This window comes from Bombus huntii, chromosome 11 (assembly GCF_024542735.1).
Source record: "Bombus huntii isolate Logan2020A chromosome 11, iyBomHunt1.1, whole genome shotgun sequence".
In the NCBI taxonomy this organism is placed as follows: domain Eukaryota; kingdom Metazoa; phylum Arthropoda; class Insecta; order Hymenoptera; family Apidae; genus Bombus; species Bombus huntii.
In genome coordinates, this window is record NC_066248.1 from 11033766 (window position 1) to 11053664 (window position 19899).

The following is a 19899-nucleotide window of genomic DNA, read 5'->3' on the forward strand; positions in this document are numbered from 1 at the left end:
CGCGAAGAGAATGACGGAGTTTCGTGCCGAAAATCACGTTCCAGACGCGATAGTTCGAACGAGCCTCGCGACGTGTACGTGTATATATTCTCATTCATTGGCCGTGTCTCGGTTCCACGATCGTCCTTCGTGAACGATAAGGATCGTGAACGCGCGCGCGCGCGCGCGTGAGCGAGCACGAGGTCTCGACCGCGGATGCACGAGAACCACCAGGACTGCCAGGATGACGACCGTTAAGGACGAGGACATTGAACCTCGCGGCGTACGGTGCTCCCTCTTTCGTAGCAGCCGCGGTTCTCATTCTTTTCTTTCGCTTTCTGATCACTCCACCGTCTGCTGGTTTTCCCGAAACGTTCCCAAGCCATCTCGAGCGTTCTTTCTTGAAGAATTATCCTTCTTGAAAATTCTCTTAGATTATTTCGATAGATCGTTCATATTCAAAATAGGTATTTGATAAATATTAAAAAATTCATGAACTCTTGTACAATTAAACTAATATTATTATATAGCGAAATTTTACTAATCACGTGTCGAATGCTTCGAATACTAATAAATCCCCTTTTATAACAGTACAAGTTTTGTTTAATCGTTTTGTATAATAATAAAGAATTATTGAAAATTTTCCAATGAAATTTTATATATCGCAAATCATCGTACATTATGTCCTATTGGACATAAAATTATGAAATTATAAAAAGCAAGTCTATAACCTGTAATTTACTACTTGCTGATTCGTTAACATTACTAGTTAGTATATTATTATGACGTTATACCAACTAATAATGTTCAAGCAACTCGGCCCCTTGATAATTATAATAGATAATTTTGCCTGGAGAAATTCGAAACACCGAGGAAATGTTCATTTTCACGTTCAAAGCTCAACAAGTAAGCGGTCCTGCGATAATTTCAGTCGTATGATATTTCCGAGGATACAAATTACGTCGTCGAGAACGGGAAGAAAAGAAGGGAGGTTGAAAGTTAGAGCGAGGGGGTTAGAGTCGAAGAAGGGTGTGAACGAAGTGAGAAGCTCTGCCCTCGAGACACGTATCGTGTTCAAATACACGCGTCCCGAGCATTCACGTTCGTGTCTCTGGTTATTGTGTCGCGTGAACCCTTGGCAACTATAGTCTGATGGGGTTTCAGGCGCCCCACGATCCATTCGACGCTCGTGTATCCCGCTTTCTCGTCGAGGGTCATTTCTTCGTCTTCTTCCCGACGTCCATAGCCTTGTCCCGACGATCGATGCGCGACAGGTTTCCGTCACGTGCTCGAACATTAATGCCTTTCTCGTCGATGTATGGATGTACGGCACACGTTGTGGCTCTTTACACTTGTTCGTTATTGTACAGTGTCACGGGACGAATGATTAAGCGATTTTTTCGATACACTTTTTTAGTTCGAACATTCGATCAATCTATGAAATTTTTAACTCGATCTTTCGCTCGTTACGTAATTATTTAACGAGTTAACGCGTGCAAGAATGAGATTTTCTATATTATTTTCTAGCTTTCATAGAGCATGATTTTGAGAATTTAATACACTGTCATCGAATCCAATATTACCACGTTCACGTTGAGATATACAATTCGATAAAATGACTTGGAAAATTGAAGAAAGTAATGGACACTCTGTTTTGTAGAATTTCAGAGATAATATAATTGTACTTTAATAACAGCGAATATATTGCCAAGCCTGTGCAGTTATTTGCTTTTGGAATTATCTACGTTTACCACCCTCTTGAATATTCTAGAAATATTGATTATCATAAGACTAACTATGTCACTGATCTTCTGCAAGACTTCGTGCACATATTTCTATTCCAAGAACCTTCATACTCTTTGGGCCCAAAACAGTGCAGATAACAAGTCGCTTCCTTTCTCACCTCTGTCATGTTAAACTACTTCCTCTCAACGATAATGGTCTTCATTATTCTCTTCTTTCACATCTGAACTACTAAATGAAAACATACAGAGAAAAGGAAGAATAGAAAGACAAAATAGATTTGTATTTTGGTCGAAGCAAGAACATCGATTGAGCTCGCCCGGGAATTTCGGGAACGCCCACGCGAGGAAGATTTAATCGAGTGTTCAATTTTCCCCGTCGGGGCAAGGACCGAATCAATAGCCTTATCGCGCAGGCATTGTCAGCGGGAAGAAGGCTTCGTGCGGCCGGATGTTGGAGCGTCGTCAAAATTTCAAAGTTTATCGGGCCATGAACGTCAGCCCGAGCGGAGCGCGTGAAGACACGCTCCCGCTTTGTCATCGGCATCTAATTAATCTTGCTTCTCTCCGGTTGGGGCCGCCCCGCGGGTTTCGCTTCTCGTTCCGTTCGACGTCGAGTTTCAAGCTGCTTGTAAACTACTTCAAGGCGTCCCATAATGCTCGCGCGACGACGAGCGATGCCGTCGACCGTGCCAACGGCGAGACGCGACGCCGGGTCTCTTCGAAGGTTTCCCTTCGTCTGCCTACGACGTTTCGTCGTTGCGCATTTTCATTCTCACTTCCGTAAAGGATTACGAGTATTTTCGATAAGCAGATAAATCGAGTCGAAATGGCAAATGACGTAGACGTTAAAGAAACGAGTAAAAGACTTTTTCTTAGTGAAAAGAGATGTAAATTTACTATATAGCGGATAAAAAATATTTGTACATGTGTACCATTATTTTAGAATAAAGCGTTTTTTTTTTTTATCAGTGATAATCATTGAATGTTCATAGCGTTCAAGTGATGAATGAAGTATCAGAAATAAGTTAGAATTAGTAGAAACGCAGTACTTGTTTCTGCTGTAAATCTTCGCTTCCGGCACTTACATACACCATTTATCATTCTAACTCCTCGAGTGGTTTTTTTTAGATAATTTATTTAAAATTTTACTAAGTTTTTTCGACGTTTTGAGGGCAATTGTTTATCGTTCGAACGTTTCCCTTAGCTTCTTGTAGATTGAATCTTCGTGTTTGAGGGCGTCGTGTTACTGTTGCAGCGTTCTATTTTTGATGGATCATTCTTACATTTTATAATCGATAGCCACATGGTCGAGGAAGCATTACAAGGTTCCCTCCGTCATTATGGAACGTCAGCTCGTCACAAGTTTGATACTCAACCATCGATTTATCCGAGTAGATCGTTTTCGCTAATATCAAGTTTCCTCAGAATTCGAAAAATAGGTCATTCAGATATTTGTCTCACTGTGCCAGCTACTTTTGAATCTACGAAAATAAAGTAATATACACATGTTACTGAATTACGATAATTACAACTAACAATATTAAGATTAGTTACCTTTCGTTTTGATAAATAGAAGTTTCTCGATAAATATGAGCATACGATATATTTCACTGTGTTTGTCACGTCAATCAGTAACATCGTATTTTCAAATGTAGATTTCTTAAAAATTATTTATAATCGTATTTTGCTCGATTAAAGTATTCCTCTGACTTAAAGAACCCTGCTTACCCTATAACCTAATCGAATTAAGAAAAGAAAAGAACAAAAACGTTGATTACAAAAACAATCGTGTATATCGAATAGAAGGTCCCTTCCAAAATAAAGAAATAGAAAATATAGTGGAAGACGATGAAAAAACCTGTTCGTTTTAGAAATTCTTTGAAGCTAGACAATTTGAGAACGATGCAGCCGAACGGGAGTGATCGTGATGGTGAAATAGCTTTCTCCCTTGTCCGTGGCACGAGGAGAGAAGAGGATGCCGCGCGAACTAACGAAATTACTCGGTCTGAAAGCAGGAGAAACCGGTTTCAATCGTCTACTCTCACTAGATACACTGTGCTCCCACGTGAATCCGTGCAGATGATTGCTGGTGTGCACTAGTGTGCAGTTTAGATTGCGAATTAGCCGGTGTGTCGGTCAGATATGCGAGAAATTTGTCAGCGGCAACGAATGCCTACGACTCGATCGAGTTCGACACGATGCAACAATAATATGTAGTCCATTTTCCGAACATGGACGGAATAAATTGAACTCTGTCGAGTCATTATTTAAACATGCTGGATGAATAAAACATGAAACGAGAATAGTTTTTACGTACTTCTTTCCGAAACTTCGTGTTTACACGATTTACCTTTTCTTAATTGCATGTATTTACTTTCACTCGTTGGTTTAGAAACGACATAATTCGACTATTTTAACCGTTATACGTGATTGTAATATCTGGGAAATTTGAAAGAGAAATTCCAACAACGTCACTTAGTCTGGAACCATAAAAAAAGATATTTCTAAATAAAAATGAACTGAATTGTAAAATCAACTGAATCTTTTAATCTTCTACTATACAGTTTAATTCATTTTATTTCTTCATCACTCGACTCTGTTATATTACGATACTATGTTATTCTATGAATACTAGAGAACAGATGGACAATCCAGTTATGTCAATCGTTAACTCATAAACTCTTATGAAAAACCATAGTCAACTGGAACTTCTTTTCTCATAAACAAATAAGATTCCAGTAAGAGAAGACTAAATATCTCGCTCAAAATAGCTAATTATAGAAGTTATATTAAAATATCGAGTCCTTGCCACGTAACAAAGACGCGCGATTGTCAATTCTGACGACAACATACGCGATTACTTCAAAAATGTTTCCCTCGTTTCAGCGCTCGGCCGGAAACCACGAGCTCCCGTAACGAGCGTTAATTCATACCGAACAATGAGAGGGAATATTCGAATAACGAGTATTTATTGGAACAAAGGGGACACTTTTAAATGGATCCCTAATGGATCCGTGGTTCCATCGTGTTCGTGAAACTTTCTGGCTATGGTTTGAGAGCAACCAGAATCAGAGGCAGAGGCTCGTTTCTCATTCAGAGTATAACTGTTACGGAGCCATCATGGTCGTGGCCGATTTTAGAGCTGCCTAATCGAATGCAGCAACCTTGGAAAGGCTCGAAAAGAAGGTCCGTAGCAAACCTCGAAGTACATATCTCGCTGTAATAGGGTCGTGGGCGCACGCGAACACGTACAATGTCGTTCTCAAGTTTCCGGACAACTTGCTTAGTCTGCGGTAATAGTGCTCGTATTGGACTCAAATGAATAAATTAATTGATAAATTAGTAATTGGTTTTAACATAAGTGACGGATAAAAGGAAGTTTAAAATTGGTATTTGCGTGCCCGAGTGTTATTAATTTTTATATTAGATATTTTTTACCACGTTGATATAACTTGTTTATTGTAGGTTACAGTAGGTTACATACAGTATTTATTTTTTGTTCTTGTCTATTATAATGCAATTTTATAAAATTATGGTGTTTTTCCTCTCTACCCTTCAAACTTCAGTTTTTTTCGCAAATGTACTATCTTCTTTTTGCAATCAGTAGACTATAAATTGAAGTTTCGAAAAATAAGATATTATTGTCTTCCAAAAGATTTGGAAATATATAGACAATAATATCTTATTTTTCGAAACTTCAATTTATAGTCTACTGATTGCAAAAAAATATATATATATATTAGCGAGCAGTAATATATAATTATGTGTATACGGTAATATATTTATCATGTATGACAAACATAGATAAACATGACAAGTACATTTCTCTCAGCCCTCGTCTATTCCACGCGTGCGTTCGCTGGTATTCCACGAGGAATCCTTCTATAGCGTTCACCAAGAAAAAGAGGTTCGTTAAAATTGCAGGGATCCTGGTATTTTTATCGTTCGCAGGCATAGTACGTAGCTCCGTTCGAACGTGGACGGGAGCGGCTCGAAGGTTGCTCAAATTTCACTCGGTATCCCCGTGCCATCCGAAAAAAAAAACGTATCCGATGGTGAATTTTACTCGTAATTCGAGCTATTGCGGTCGCTATCGATTGTCCAATTTCCGCGGCACGGAATGGCGAATATTGGGTTATAGATGAAATATGTCCAACGTAGGGTCAAAACAGAGCAAATTGCCTGGATAGCGAAATTGTGGCTCCGATTTAAGGACAGGAAAATTGTCAAAGTGAGAAACCAGCAAACAGCTGGTAAAAATAATAAAAAGGTTGGTTACGGTAATTGAGCTGAAATTGAGCTCGGAACGTACTGGGACGCTGAAAGTCCCGAGGACTCATTCGTTTGACTGTCCGTATTCGAGACGTGGAAAAACTCGGCTGGTGTTTTCTTCGTCTTTCGTATCTGTCGACCGTTGCACGAACCGCGAACATTAACTTCAATCTCTGGGAGAATTTCACATTTCTAAAAAAAGCGTGTAATTATTCTCAATGATGAGAAATTTTCATCAACGTTATTGTAACTTCGTTAAAATGTACGATGTTTAGGTAGCTATATAGCATAATTGGCCTTGATACAACATAACACGGGGATACGTTCCGTGCTATAGGAAGTTACGTTTTACGAACCATATTTTTGTACCGATTATATTTTATATCATTTGCAACTAGCCTGTAGATATGAAAAATTTAAATGTGTTAAAATGCCACATTGCATATAATACAAAGAAATGAATATCGCATTTGCAGAAGAAAAGATCAAAAGTTGTGTTAGCTTGATCTACATATACACACTATACTGTTTATCGCGTTTTACAGACCGCGTTTTACCGTCGCAATATTTTGTCAGTCCATGTAAATGCGTATTATAGAGGAACGCGTTATACGATTCGTTGAATAGTATTAGTACACGTAGTTAAATTAGCCAGAGAGTTTGTTGGAAAATGTCCATCGTGAGAGGGAAATAGGACAAAAGGATCCTGGTGAGATATCGTAGGGATCGGATGGGATACGATAGGAAGCAATCGAAGTACGGACAGCGGGAGGGTGAACGTTGATTGTATCCCGCTTGTAAATAAAAGTCGACGTAATTGGATTCATGCCCTCGCGCTCGAAGATGTCCGTTCGATCGCCCTTGGCTTCTACGACGCTGCTCGCCCTAATTTCGTCGAGTAAATATCTCTTGCAAACTATAAGCCGTGAAGGCATCATCGTCAACCCCCTTGAATCCCGTGCCTCTGTATTTTAATCTCATTTGCATGTCGTTTCCTAAATGCTGCTTCATTTATTCGGATACCTTTTATCTGGTTCTTACAAAGGAAGATAAAAGCTAAAACGAGAAAAATATGGCGTTGCTTGGATAAATACGAATCTCTCGTTATTGAAAAAGGTGATTACAGGAATTGTGAATCACAAGAAATCCTCGTCTCTTTCACTTGGGGCATGGTTGGCAGAAAAGTTTAATTCGCTAATTGGTTGGCCTAATTAGAGGCGAGTCGATATTAATTTAATAGGGACGCGAAAGTTGTTGTTTTGCGGATATTATGTACATCGTCGCAGCTCAGGCTCGAGCGGAATTCAGGAATAAGAAGCAGAAGAAGCGGACTATTCACTATGGTATGCGTGGAACGGGCACCGGCTGCTTTAGTTTACCGTTATATTTCCGTGAGAGACTTTGCTTCGTAGAAGACCCTCTGCAACGCGCGCGCTCTTTTGATTCCTTTCCAGATATTCGACTTTTGCAATTTTCTAAAAAAAGGATAGCAAAATTGTCGAGCTACAAGATTCTCAAGTACATCTGTATATTGTCAATTTGCTAGCAGTTAAGAGAAGGAGAGAGAAAAAAAACAGATTTGTCCAGAATATCGGTTTGAGATAGAAAATTTGAAGTTGATCATACGTAATTACTCTCTGAGAATATCTGTTTCCTTTCATAATTTAGTTAATAATACTTTTTAGCTTCCAAGTCTGCCAGGGAATGTCGTTTATTTATATTGCTTACTTTGCTTCTAAGATAATGAGTTAAAATAAGCCTATTTTGAATTGTGAAATTGTGCGCAATATAAAAAATTAATATAAACGTTAAATTGTATAATTCTAATTTTGTCTTCCATTCTATTAAATAGCTCATATTTAAAGTAAACTGCACATATTTCAAAACAGGTAATTTTTTAGACCTGTCACTGTCGTAGCAAACCGACAATATAAATTTTCGTATACACATAAATCTTTTAATTCAGACCTGTCACAAACGTCGAACAATTACGTTTCATTTCAAGCCCTATTCCACATTTGTCATTTACGAAGATTTATTACGCGGGAAAACTTGTTTTATTTTTTCGCTCAATGTACAATATACAGTATAATATTTCGTGAACTACGGTCAACACTAGTATAAACGATAGAACAGTTCGATACTTGCTTTTTATCGGATTTCTTTCAACGATCCCCTCTTCCCACTGTGCCGTATCTCTTTTTTTTCAGCGTCTCCGTAGCTGTGCCGCGATTCATGAATATTCTAGCAACGATTACCGCGGAGTAGTGTCTACTATTGTCGTTTATCGGAGTATAGCGATGTCGTTGCATCATTCGCATCGAAACCGTTTCCCCGTGTGTCGCGGGTATCCGATGCACGAGTCTCAAAAAGATTCGTGGGAAATGTAAAACGTGCTTCGTTGTCCGACAAGAGCAGCAAGATTGTTCCACGTTAAACTACCGATTAATGCAAGTTAGGATGGAACGAAAGATTGTCATGTGAAACGTGTTACGTTTGAACTATGTCTCTAAAGACGTCTTGTGTGGTTTATTTCGTTCGATTTGGTGTATATTGATTCGATTTAATATGATTTGAGATAAGGTTTGAATTCTCTTTAAATCTGAATTAAATCGTAGACTATCGTTTTGTTGGCTCGGCTTGGTTTCGTTTAATTTGGTTTGGATCGACCTGATTTCGTACGATTTGAGTTAGGTTTGGAATTTTGTCCATATCTGAATGACATTTTACACAATTTTTTAGCCATGTCACTCTTGTAGCAAACTAGTTTGGTTTTATCCGGATATAGAATGGTTGGATTTAATAGAGTTTAATAGAGTTAAAATTGGATTTGGAATTCTTACCAGAGTTAAGGATTTTGGTGAGGTTTGAAATACTGATCAAGCTACATCTGAAATAAAAATGCTTAAATCATAAGAAAAGTGAACTGAGACTCAGCTTTTATTTATCCAGATTTTAATTCTCTTTTGATTCAACTGGTTGTAGGTTCATTGGATTCAGTTTGGTTTCAATTCGATTCGGTACAGTTTGGTGAATCGACCACGATAGGTTTAGTCGGACTCACTTTATTTCGAATTGCTTTCTCGTGTGTTTCCATTTGTTTATCGTATTTTGGTTCCGCTAGTTCCAGTTTGATTTCATTTAATCACAATTCTTCCCTTTGATATAGTTCATTAGTATTCGTTTTAATTCGAGCCTGCTCAGTATGATGTATTCAATTTAGTACAATGTAATTTCATTTAATCAACCTTCAGTCGAAGGTAGATTACTTCTGAAATATTTCATTCGCATTTTTATTTATTTATTATTTGTAATAAGTAAAATACCGGTTTTACGGCTACCAGTGGTAACTCTTGATGCAATTTTATAGAAAACAATTCTCCACGGTAAAAGTACAATTTTGCTGACGTACAATTTAATGAGACGTATTTTCCTAAACAACAACTTACGCTTTTTGTACGTCAATCGTTTGGATTCAATCGTACGAATTTTTATTCATTAATAACATGCGCCAACAACGTTTAATTAGCCTCGTTGCATATCTGTATGCGAAACATTCACCAGTAATACGATGAAAAAGCTTTTCCCAAAAAATGAATTATCGCATTTCTACATTACGACTGAAACGCACAATTATTCAATCTTTTTCTTTGTAAAAATGAATGTCGAACTTTCTAGATTTTTACACCTCTGAATACCAAATCGAAAGATTTGGCAATCACCATTCCACAAATTAATTTCAATGATCGCAAGATTTTGGAACTCACGTAATATCAGGGATTACGAAATTTCACAAGTTAAAATTCCATACATTACAAAATTTGACAAATCACAAACTTTCGCAAATAAAAGATTTTACAAATCAGAAAATGTCATTCGAAGAATTCAAAAACATTGCTTACAAATGCCACTGTAAAAATGTAAAATACTCACATACTCGTTTTAAATTGCGAAAAACGTCAGCAGGATTCCAAAATCCAAAGTTAATCCTCCGAAATCGTCTGAATTTCAAGGATCCGAAATCCGCAGCCAATTAAGCGCGATCGTAGACACAGGGACGAGTTACGGGTGCGTTTCCGCATGCAAGCTCTCGGAGAAGCAGCAGCTCGCCTCGTATGACGTAAACGTTATACGACCGACTCCCATATAAACTGTACCCGTAGACTACGCGGTGTAGTTGTCACGGTATATACTGCAGCGCGATATAGTTACCCGCGTAGTTACAACCGGGGATTATCATTGCCGTCGTACATAATTGCTTCTCGGCCGTGTACTGTTGCACGCACGGCTACGTGACGCGTCTACGTGCACGCGCTTCGTGTATTATGCACAAACATGCTCACGCGGACCGTGTGTGCATCTTGTACACGCGTTATCAAAGGTAGGATACAGTTAGATCATCGTCGACGTCGACATTTTGTTTAACCTGTTCTGTTCCGCGAGTCAACTTTGACATAAAGTCGAAAGTATAGGACATACGGAAAATTTCAAAGTCGTTTCTTTTATTTCTATTTTCTTTTGCGAAAGTTTGAAAATGTTGGAGTACCAGAAATAATTAAAATAATCGCGACACATATGGTTGTTGTTTGTACGCTTTGAATTGTTTGTTGACAGTCCTCCTAGTTAGGACATCTGAGGAAATTTTATCGTCCAGCTACAGTTTGTTAGGTGGTATCACAAAGAAAATTTTGATACGAATTATTTTGTGAAAGGAGGAAGAGAAGTTGAAGAATGCCGGTTGTCATTGAATCTCTTACGTTTGCGAAAAATAATCGAACGATTGGGCAATGTTTGACAATATTTGTATGAAACGTCAAGGAAACAGATAGCAGTTCAGTTAGTTCTGAGAATTTTAGTCCGAGCTTGCCTCCAACCAACTTGGGTATAGTGGTTTAAACGTATTTGCTTGCGGTGCTTGCTTACAGTACACTCTTGGCACGCGTTCGAGTTGGAAATCTGGTTTTGTCGGTTTTAATGGTAGATTGTAGGGACAAATGTAAGGATCAAAACTTGTAACGCGAATATAATATTATCTTTCTAACACGACCCCGCTGTCAATTTCTTTAAATAAACTAGTAATTAAAATGAAATCTGTGATCGTGGGTATTAATAACTTCTTTCAATGAGATCTTCTAATGATTCTGGGTCTTGAGCGAAAACGTTCATAAAAGGAAAATTAACATAAAAATCAAGGAATGACTAAACATATTTGCTGAATTGATATGATCGTATTAGAAGTCGCGAAAGTTATCGGTGTTTACAGTTTAAATGTTTACGAACATTTGCAGTTTCAGTTCAAAGAAACAGAAATGCGCGCATTAAGACGTTTCACGTTCGTTCGCGTTGATGTCATCGCGCTTTCGAAACGAACGATTTTCTTTTCCCTCGGCGTTTATCCCGTGGCATAGGAAGCGCCTCGTATAGCCGCACAAGATGTTCGACTTAAGTGGGACATCCTGTGCAGTAATTCCAGCAAAGCGTACGAACCACCTTTCTCTTTTTCCACGGATCTCGACATAGCATAGATAATCCTGTTGGACGACCGACCTTCCGTTAGCCTTAAGGTAATGTAAAAGCTACTCCACTTCGTTGTAACTTCGTTGTAACAATTACGTCCGAAAGTATTATTCATCACTATGCTCGCTCAGGGATTCTTCCTTCGTCAGAAACGATACCGCGATGACCTAATTATCTTATGACCGTCCTGCGAATGATGAGAAAACTAAATTGTAATATTGACGTTTTCTCGTGTCTAGACTGCGAATGTTCATGTAAATTTGTGTTTTTATGAATGTAACTAAAGAAGCTTAAATTAAATGGAGATTAGTTTCACCTTTCGATATTAGAACGAATACTCTGCTTTGAGTATTTTATATATTTTTATGTATTAGGTGTATTCTGTACATTTCTGCATTTCTAAGTTTCTCATAAATATATATACATCTGTGGTTTATTTATGGCATAATATGTTATAATCGCAGGAGTGAGAATTTGATGCAAGTGTTTACGGCAGGTAACTAAGTTTCGAAAGTTAGGAATTTCGAGAGGGACGGATTGAATACTTGAAAGGAGCGTGACAGAAGAATGCATGGCCATCCAAGGTTTTCGATGAACGTGACTGAATGTGTCCTGGGAATTTCTGTCTAGTTTACCTGAATCGAATGGAAGGGACTCCAGAATAGAAAAAGAAAGAACATATATTGTATGGAAAACGTGTAGGCAAGGTAATATTTTGTGCGAGGAGAGATAAGAATTCCATATTGTTGAGTAAGAGCAAAAATTTGTATTTGCCGACAATTGTCTTACAACAACACCTTTTACATCTAGATGAGTTAAACAAAATTCAGATAAATTACACAGAAACGAATCCATAAAGTTTCTCCATACCGTAACACAACATAGCATAGTATAAACCCGATCGTTCAAGCGATATGTTAAAAATCATTTTACTCTCGATATATTATTCAATTTGCACGACACACTTATCAAGTGGACGGAACAATATCTAAACTTCGCGACATTTCGTTTTATTTTAAAGAAACTGTCGCTCAACTGTTATTTGTCTTGGAGTTTCTCGGTCAGATTCCAACAGTGCCGGACAGAAATTATCGTTGCCCCGTTATTCGTGACACCGTCTACTTATGTACGATTTAACGTTGCCGCAAGAGCGGACTGCTTCCTTCGCGTGAATGGTTTCATGCGCAATCGGCCATGTACACGGCACGTAGCTACGCAAGATACTTGGGTACAACATACACCTACGTCGAGAATACGACGTCGTTACTTAGCAGACAAGGGTGAGCGTGGTAACGACCTTCCATGGTTCGCGTTACCGCGAACCTTTGTAAGGTCGACTCCTATCTGACTGATTTGTTCATTGCACAAAACATTTTAATTCGCACGTGGAATATCTCTGAATTGAAAAGTTTATGACCATATGGCGGATTACGCGTCTTCCATCTTGATTCGTTGCTATTAATTTTACCGCTGTCATCATAGAAACTTTTCCGATTACGAGGTTCATTTCGATTGGTGATGATCGTGGCATAATTCGAGAAACTCGAGTTCAGTTATCTGGTCATCGTAAACTAGCTCGATTTCTCTCATCCACGGATAAATTTTCATCACGTTTCATCATGGGACTCGCTGACACTTAACAACCCCCATTTAAATCCCTTAGCTTTGTTTTCTGACTATCAAATTCGTTCATAATTGTAATTAGGATTAAGAATCGACACGCGAATAGTTGGCATTCCGACTATCGAGATCACATGTTAATATTATCATGAAGACATATCAATTTTTGTTGTCTTGACCTCAACCCCTTTGAGAGGTATGAATGTTAATATACGTTTTGAATTTTGCATCAATGTATCGCAGTTCTTCTTTTATGCGGATTCTTTCAGTATATCACAATTCAGTATATTTAAACAATTGCACTCTGAAGACCTACAATCGCAAATACGTAAAACAGATTCATTATTCTAAAATACAGATATAGGAAGAAACTCGCCATACCAGAAACTAATATGGAATCTATTCTTTCAGAAGAATAAAAGAGTAAAAAAAGTTGCTTTTGTTGAAGCCATACGAAAAAAGCATTAATTTTAAGTTCAATGATTGTTATTTGCAACACAGAATTTTTATGGTTTCGCAGACGCACTTGTATAAATATTAGCGTTAAAAGAGATAAACGGAAAAACGGGAATTGGAGCGCGTTTCGTCGGAAATTTCGTTTCATGTTTAACGCAGGAGTAATTTTGTTTCTGGGTCTGTGAAGCGTTTTCACGTTGGTTTTTCGGCGCCCGGAAAAACCGTGCCGCGATTCCGCTAAATATCCGACTAATTCGTATGTAAACTTATGTGAATCCATTCCCGTCCCACGTGTACAAGCCGAAACCATGAACGTTTAATTTGCGTTTTTACTTTCTGTCTGTCTGTCTGTCTCTCTCTGTACCATTTGTCGAAAAGCGGTTTCCCACTCATTATAGTGGCGATAACGAAAACTTCTACAGCAAGAGACGATGTTGTTCACGGATCCTTGAAAATCCTTCGCGCAGCCTGTTATCGAATAGGGCGTGCTCGTTGGAGATTAATCGACCTGTTGGCTTAGTGCACCGAGTGCTCACATATCCAGTCGAACGATGTTCGCGCGAGTATATTTGAAATTTAAACGATCGCGTTTTGAATACCGTGAAAAAACATCTATCGTGGTGTATGTATTTTTTATTGAGTACCATAGCATACGGTAGAGTAAATACGCGGCTATATCGCGTCTAAATTTTAGTCACGTAATGAAATTACCATTCAGAGATTGCGAAATCCTATGATTCTGGTCTTATCATCGAATTTCACTCCATAGAACGCTAATTTCTGATACACGCGATAACCATTTTCAAATATTAGATTCTTCGAGGAAGTACCTGTTGAAGATCTGGATAGCTGGATTGGTAGAGCAAATAGAATATTCGGATTGAAATCTCCAGTGAGTTTGTTCTTTTCCTTCTTAGGATAGTTCTTTACCAATAGGTTTTCGAAGATTTTGAAACGAGGTCACGAAACGTTCATTGTTCACGGTGAATAATCAAATTCTCAATAATATTGAACGACAAACTTATACTCGGAAAATGTGAAAATGTCAAAGAGTATACATAAATCATACACAACCAGCGTAGTGAATATACCGACATTACGACCAATAGAATGAGAGTAATGAATCGAATTGGAATGAAGTGGTTAGGTGCAAGTGGAACGAGGATAATAGAAGAGGGAAGCGTGTTATAGCTGGGATTGAAGAGTGGTCGTTCGAGGTCGCATCCCCCACTACAAATTATACTAGTCCCCCACTTTCATGACCTTGTCATAATATGACATAACATAATATATATAAACTTTCTCACTGAAAATGTAAAATTCTTTTTATTTCACTTCCAGTATATTTTAATCCCTCATTCTTTGCGTATAATATAATCTTTTCTGAAATAATATATCGCTGCAGTTTATCAATTTCTTCCTTCTCTTCCTTCCTTTTCCAATAAAATGGAAGAAACTTTTCACCTATGCTTAAATCATATTACTCGAATAACAACGCTTTTCACAAACATGAGATAGAATCATGATGCTCTCATACCATTGGCTCCCACGTCAGCCACCCTCAGTTTTCCTCGAAACACTTCCTACACAGATTTAATCTCTTCCTACACAGAATTCCGTGTACCACCTGTACACGATACATATAATTCTCTGCGTGCACACGCGCGTGACGTAAAGCAACCTGTAACCGCGGGCGTGCACACATGCGCACCTATCGCAAATTCGTCGGGGTGCGATGCACTTGGCGCGTGTATATCGCAACCGAGAGATCCATGCGTCACTTGGCCTGTGCGTAGTTTCTATTTATGCGCCCATCTATGCTAACGAAGCATCAAGGGGAACACGACGACGTTGTGGAATGCGCCTGGGATGCTTCTCCGCTCCCATTGTCGCAATAATCGCGTGAAATCATACACCTCGAACGTTTTCATCTTGGTTAACTCTTATATATATAAGCAACCAAAATTTTGGGGTTATCTCATTGTTACGTCCGGTGACTCTCTACGATCGAGGTGTCCATCAGCTGTATACATATAATTAACCCATTTGTATCCAAGCGTGGATTATTACGCGCGCTGCGACTGCTTTTTATTTCAGTTGCTAAGTATTCTTGAGATGTGAAAGTTCACGTTTAACCCGGTTGTCAACATCTCGCCTATATCAGTTTATTGTATTGACCATTTTGAAGAACTTCACGAGAAATAATATGATTTAATTTCTTATTTCTTATTTTTTTTAAATAAATAATTTTTTCTTTTTTTCTCTGTTATAAAGAATGTAAGATGCGATGTTTGCGAAGTAACATTGTCTACCAATCGTTTTGAACAGTAAATTTTCGATAAACTCCATGAAGAATTCGGATGTCATTTACTGTACCTACGACTGATCGCGCGCGGTGATAGAGACCAGTCCTCTTAAGTAGGGTCATGATGCAAATGGGTTAAGCTGGTCGCAATAATCCTAAGGAACGATAATAAAACGAGGCTTTTTGGATTTACCGTTGAAACCATTAAGTGGCTTAAAACACCTTCAAATGGAGACGTTCCTTATGGTCATTGTTCCATTGGGGGAACGTGGGTTTTCCCATGTTTCCCGGAATTCCATTCGTAAGCGACCAGTAGTAGGCGATCACCACCGAACAAGAGTTTTCCTTTGCGACAGTATTGTCGCCGATTCTCACTTGATCTCCGCCTATATATATATCTATAGATTAGTCATCATCTCTACACTGAATCTACGACTACAGATCAGTCGACAGCTCTGCACTGGGTTCACTACTTTAAATCAGTCAACATATATTAATTAACATATATATATACACGCAATGAGCGTAATCATCGTGTTGTTGGAAATATATAATATCTTTGAACTGTTAATCAAGTGCTACTCATTAAAACCACCTCTAATCGTAATCGGGAATTTACGACTCCCGTTGACGCGCTTCCTCGCGATCGCGTCTCCCCGCGACTGGTCGATAAAACGCTCATAAAAATACAAATAACAGAAGTTCGAAGATTTTACATTTTAAATTTTTCTATAAACTTCGATATAAAACTACATAATGCATATTAGGATCAGGATCGGTTTTAAGATATATTCACTAGGAAGTACAAAAATTGTTAAAAGAAACATAGAAATGCGTACAAATTGCTGCGATTTCCCACGAAGTGTATAAGTAAATTTGGTAATTTGACATTGCAAAGATTTGTATAAATTTCGACGTAAGTACATATACTCAAAGAACAATAGTCCAGAACTATATTCAAATATTTTCGCTAAGCTTCTCAACGCGAGAATTGATTGTAATTTTAATGAATATTAAAAAAAAAAAAAAAATTTTCGCTAAGCGAACGAAAAGTTGTTAGAAGAATTATAAAAATAGATACCTAGGTAATTTGAATAAACCTGGTGTAAAATCACGGTAACATAATACTTGTAAGTGCGTTTCTGAGCACTTCCCAAAATTTCTAAACGTTTGTGAAAATATTAGGGGACGTTTTACGACCATGGAAGTTGAATGGGAGTTCGAAGTATTATTTTATAGACGATCGAGCTATTCGAAGTGTTACGCCCATGGTGAAGGATGAGTTGCTGAAAGCTCGAGCGTGTCAGGTAGCATGGACAGGTTAGTCGAAGTAGTATCCGTGTAAACGAAGGGTTTGGAGTGAAATGCGAGGTAGAAAATGGCCTTAGTACCTTAGAGCTCTCGTTTTGTGTTAATGAGCTGTGTCAATGGCTCCGATGAAGTGAATGGTTTGAGTTTTTTAGATGTTTTATTTTGTATATACACATATTTGTATTCACAACAGATGTTGTAAGTAAGAGATTCTGTATATTTGAGAGGAAGGTCTAATTAATTGTTCCACTACTACGAGATCTGATAAAGAGATAGTGATAATAGATAAAGTGTACGAGTATTTATAGATAACCTAATTAGCTGTGAAATAACATAATACGTAAACACTGTTAACTCTCTACTTAAACTACAGACATGTATTTAAAATGAGCTTCAAAATTATTGTCTGAATAGCGGAAAATTATTCGCCAGTCGCTAGAAAATTAACGATCTTCTATAAGTTTTCTACGTATGGTAAAATGAAATTCTGCTTCGTTGCAATATTATCTCGAGTTCGTATTGTTGCGATTCTTTAGGTACGCTCATTCTTCCGAAGAACCTTCTAACAATATTTCTGCACCTGACAGCCAAAGTAATCAAGGTCGTTTGTTATTTCTTTATAAGAAAATAACAGTATTCACATGTAGTTTCGTATAGTATAATTTATTGTATTGTAATTATTTCTTCAAATTATTTGCACACACAAAAAGGAAGGAGATACGATAGAAACGAGGTCAAGGAAGAAAAGGAAGAAAGGGGAATAATCTCCTTTATTTATAACACAACATAAATAGATCTCTATTATTGTGATAAAATAAAGAAAGAGCACCACGTAAGATAACACACATGCCTATAATTTCTAAAGAGATAGACCTGGCTCTTCAATACAAATTCGTAGCTGCTACACCCATCGTTGTATAGAGACAATTCAATTACACACACGAGACAAAGGATCGATTTCTCTTTACTGTTACATTGGTTGCCATTTCAAACGAGACACGGAAGATAGAACCTCGAGTACATATTCGCAACTTCTGTCGTGTATCCCACAAGGTGCAATCTTAATCAACAACTGCTGGTGGTAATTCCCTGTAAAATCGCGAGTGCCGTTTCGCGAAGCGGTTTAAGATCTCAGGATACAATTGTAGGATGCGCAATGGTTGCGGACACCGCTTCAGATAGCAACAACGGAAGCCTTTGTTAACTCGACCGCCGCCTTATCTTCCGTTGTCGTCGTTGTAACGAGTTATGACGTAGCGTCGCTTTTTCTTCTGCACCTTCATTTTTTCTTTTCCTCTTGCCTCCCTCGCCACGTGCAAGTGTTCCGCTTCTTGCCTGACGATGTAACAGCACGTTATTCCAGGCAGAGCATCTTTTTTTTTGCTACAATCCGACCGTTTTATCGTGACTTTTCATTTGTTTTGTGATACGATTTAGCTGAAAGTGCCTTGGTCCATCCGGATGTAATTCTCGTTGCAGAACCTTCTCTCTCGCAATTTCTGCCTCGTCTGGTTTAATCTCTCCCGATAGCAGTCGAAGGGAATTGAATGTTTCGAGCTTAACGTGTTACGTGATGTACGAGGATCATCGAAAGGATAGTTTTTATCAAGAGAAAATTCTTCGAGTTGATATAAACTCGTTCAAGAGTAAGGAAATCGAGCAGTTTTTTTACAATTAGTTATTACCAGTACCCTTAAAATATAACGTGCAATCGTTTTTCCCATCATTTTTAATATATCAAATCAATAATATAATTTAATATACCAAATCAAATATTGTACTTGGTAGATGCGCGTATATCTGATTTATTTAATATATATTTTCTAGATAAGTAACAATAAGCTAAATAATGCTGGAATTTTACGAAAGTCACTTTCCTTTCGCATGTGACTTTCCTTTCGCCGGTTTCTTAACGACAACTATTTTGCGTTGAACACGAAAGAGACGATCGGTAACGATGTTTACACGGAGACTGTGGTCGAAAAGTTCGTCGATTCCAAAAATGGCTGAGTCGTGGCAAACGATTGATCTCATACGGTGTGGCATAGAGGATCGAATAGGCTATGGAACGAAGGGTGGGAAAGGGGTTTGACGGTAGCGTGGACGGCAGAAATTGAAACGTCGCGCGGAAATTGAACGGTACGGTCGAAACCTTTTCTGTTGCGCGCGCGTGTGTATTCGCTTTCGTGGCCGCGGAAATGGGAACGTTGCTCGTAAACGTGAATCCTTGCGAATCTACTCAACGATTTTTCGTCCTGGTGGCACGCAACTGTGAGCGCTTAATACGTCCACGAGTTCTAGAAACTCTTTCTTCCGGAACGAGACGTGCACGATTGTTGTCGAAATTGAAAGAAACTCGAAGATTCTTTCCTTTGGTACTTTGGTAATTTGTGGAGGATGAAAGAATAGAAGGATTTAATTAAATTCGATACAGATTCTTTCCTTTGATACTTTGGTAATTTGTGGACGATAAAAGTATAGGATTTAATTAAATTCGACACAGACGTGCCATGCCGCATTCTGCTGCTATTGTACGAAGGTTAGGTTGGGATTCAGAAAATACTACCTGTTTATGTATAGAAGCTATATAAAACGATGGAATGTATTTATAGAAGGTCATCTAGTTTCATTCATGTATTGACGTAAGTCGTACCAAATTTGTTTAATGTGTTTAAATATTTAATATTATCGTCA

At 38.2% G+C, this 19899-nt stretch overlaps 1 protein-coding gene and 1 long non-coding RNA gene across 8 annotated transcripts in view; one reads left to right on the forward strand and one right to left on the reverse strand.

The window, feature by feature from the left end:
* Positions 1–19899, forward strand: part of LOC126871100 (mucin-5AC-like) — a 329637-nt gene that overhangs the window by 153789 nt on the left and 155949 nt on the right. The window lies entirely within an intron of this gene.
* Positions 2473–10477, reverse strand: LOC126871108 (uncharacterized). 2 transcript variants are annotated; one of them, XR_007691526.1, is made up of 3 exons: positions 9934–10477; positions 3279–4204; positions 2473–3205 (listed from the first exon to the last, which is right to left on the reverse strand). It is a non-coding gene; the product is annotated as an uncharacterized LOC126871108 (long non-coding RNA). The 2 variants fall into 2 exon arrangements; XR_007691525.1 differs by having other exon boundaries at positions 9930–10477.